The sequence below is a fragment of the Rhopalosiphum padi genome, chromosome 1 (genome assembly GCF_020882245.1).
Source record: "Rhopalosiphum padi isolate XX-2018 chromosome 1, ASM2088224v1, whole genome shotgun sequence".
NCBI lineage: Eukaryota > Metazoa > Arthropoda > Insecta > Hemiptera > Aphididae > Rhopalosiphum > Rhopalosiphum padi.
In genome coordinates, this window is record NC_083597.1 from 39,127,639 (window position 1) to 39,131,123 (window position 3,485).

Below are 3,485 nucleotides of genomic sequence, written 5' to 3' on the forward strand. Positions count from 1 at the left end.
TTCATACTGTGTTTATTTTTTTCTATTTATACTTGTAAAGTTATACGCATATTAATTGTATATAATACATAAATGGTCATACGGCACTAGTAAGTATAACCATGCCATCTAACCCAATATAATATACAATATACATATTATTATTAATTTAAAAAAATATTTATTCAAAGAACACAAAAACATTAAGTACCTATTCATCGACAAAGGCAATAATAGAATCAACATACATGAAACTTAAAGCTCTTCAAAATGTAGAGAAAAAATTATTTATCATACCTGCAAATATACACAAAACTTTTGATATCCGCCTTTGTTCCTAATGGTAAACTCATGCACTATACGTTTAAATACATAATATACCTACCACACAAATGGACGATTTTTATGAAAAAGGGCTCAAATCAAAAATTGCTACTTTTCAGGAAAAACATTAAACGTTCTAACTTTTTGTCTTTATAATATTTTTAGATTTTATATTCATAACTATGTCTAATACATTTATTATTTTTTTTTCTATTCAATACATTTTTTTTTTATATTTATACTAATGACTTACCTATTGCATATACCTCATGTGACTTAATCCCTTTCGCATAATGACTTATAACATACCGCATATGCTTTTATAGGACTTACACCTCTTGACGTAAAATACAATACTATTTCAACTACTTATATATTTCTTTGATAACTATGATGAAAGCATATTATTTTTATTGTTTTAAAATTCAAAATTAATAGCACAGCATTTAATAAAAAAAAAATTGTATAGATATTTTTAGAAAATAAAATTATACGCTTTATAGCAAGTTTAATAAACCAATAAATTTACGAATTAAAAATACATTTTAAGTACTATAATAGTTATAAGTAGCTCTCGAATTAAAATATAATTGCATGGTAACTAGTATATTCATATACAAAGAAAATAACAATAACAATACTAATTTAATCTTGTTTAAATATTTAAATATAAAATATTTACAAAATTAACACAAAAAATAATAAAACTTAAAAATATAATTTAAAAAAAATGTATATAGTATAATAAACAATCATGAAACCTCAGTCGAATTCCTCATCTAAAAAATGGATCTGTGATATCTCCTTTTTTTTTCAAATTTAGGTGATATTCGTGAAAGACATGGGGTATTAATGGCAACAGAGATAAAATATATTTTTATTTTCATTTTCATTTGTAATTGATCGAGTACCATTACAAGCAATTGACAAAATTACATCATTTATAGTCTTATTAATTTTTATACAAGACAAATCAAACCTTTTTAAAAATAACATCGTCCTTGAGTAAAGTTTTGTAGAATTTTTTTTTTCCTTCTTTTGTAGTAGGTAATCATTTTAGACTCTCTCTCTCCGAGTTTATTTTTCTTCTTCATTGTTTACTTTTTTTTTAAATGATTTTAGAAATCATTGAATTAATATTTTCGACCTTAAACTTAAGTTTTCTTGTCCATTGCATTAACTGTAACCAGTCATAAGGATGATTTATTGATGACTAGGACCTTTTCGGGGTTTTTTTTAATCTTGACATGGTCAGATTTTCACTCCATTCTGATGTGTCCAAGGACTATGGATTTATAGTACATTACTGAAATAGATTCACCCTTCTCAAAAAACCAGACACATAACCATAATTATGCTATTTTTGTTCTGCAGACCACAACAATAACGCGACGCATTATTACTTGATTTATTTAAACTGAAAGTTTACCTAAAAAGTTAAATAAACACGAACCTATTTCATGATTCCCTATTTTAGCTATATAAACTCCACAGTTCACATATTATAACAAGAGGCAGCTGAATAAAGAATATTGTATATTTTCATTATTATATTCCCTTGTTACTTAGTATGGTCAACTTAGTCACTATCAACTTCAGGGATTCCCAGAATCGTACTAAGATAATAATTGTCTAAATAACTATTAATTCTTGTACTTGCATTTTATCATTAATTTCGTCAATTAAGTTACTATGTTCTTGCTTTAATATAAACACAGTTTGTAAAAATTTATGTAGTTTTGTACCAAATAAGTTTCTTCTAGCAATACAATTTATCATGAACTATAATAAAATAATAATAAATTATTACAACGTATTTATTAAATAAGGATAAGGATATAATATTAATATAGAATATATATCTATGTTTATTATTAAGTATAATAAAATAGATATATTTAAAAAAAAATTCAATTATGAATCAAGCATCAAAGTACTCTTAATTACTAATCATTTTGAATTATCTATTAAAAAATATAATATTAATTGTATAATGTTATTAATTTGTACTTTCCAGTTACCAATTATCATTAATGAAAGTTAACGATTCAATGGGACATTTTATGTAAAATCTAAAAACTAGGAAATAGATATTAAGAATTACATAATATGGATTTTGGATTTAAACTTTCAGCCCAAAACCAAAACCTTTGCAGAACCCATCAGTAATCAAAACGCTCCCGCTGTTTGCACATATTTCAGATACCTACTTTATTACAATTTATTTTTAATTTCAACTCACTTATCAATCCACTAATTACACTTCTTTTTCAGATCTTAATACTCTCATTACCATAGACTCTAATTATTTTCGTCCAATTTGCGATCATAAAATCTCATCTACTCTACTTATCGGCTATCATGGCCTCATTATAATATCAAACACATTTCAAATTCGCTTCAGTATCAGCTTTAATTAATGACCATATAATCATAAAATATACTTGTGATTAAAATATTGCGTACTTTAGTATATTGTAATTATTATGAGCCATCTTAGTTTATACTGATAGTTATAAAATAAAAAGAAAAAGAGAAAAGTTTTAATGTAAATAGAAAATTAAAAAGTGACTTTAAGTCCTTTCCCATAAAAATCGACCAAATATTATGATTTATATGCAAACATTCATCCGCTGCGTTTCTCGTGCACGGTAGAAGGGGGTTCAACACCTACATGCTTGTTGAAATCGATTTCCTTCTCCGTCTCGCACATAACGGAATCGCATAAAATATACCTACACAAACAGGACGTATCGAAATGTCAATCAAACTACATATTATAATATATATATTATATATACCCACGCGCGCGCCTCGGAGAACAATGTTGAGATCTATACATTATACTAATTATAATTGTAATAGAGTAAAATACTATAAATATCATTATATCTGTATGCATAATAATAATATTGTGCTATATAAACCGAACACAGACATTTCGGCGTGGCCGTTTTAACGGAATTAGATAAAAATAGGTACGTAGATAGATAAGATAATAGATAATATCTATTGGCAAAAAAAAACAAAATAAATATAAAATAAACACAAAAATAATTAATTACATCATATATATTGTACAATATAATTACTTACTTTTTTTTGTGTAATGTATTTTTTATTCGATATCTCAATATTTATAAATTATAACTACGTATATACAAACACAAATACATTTAATA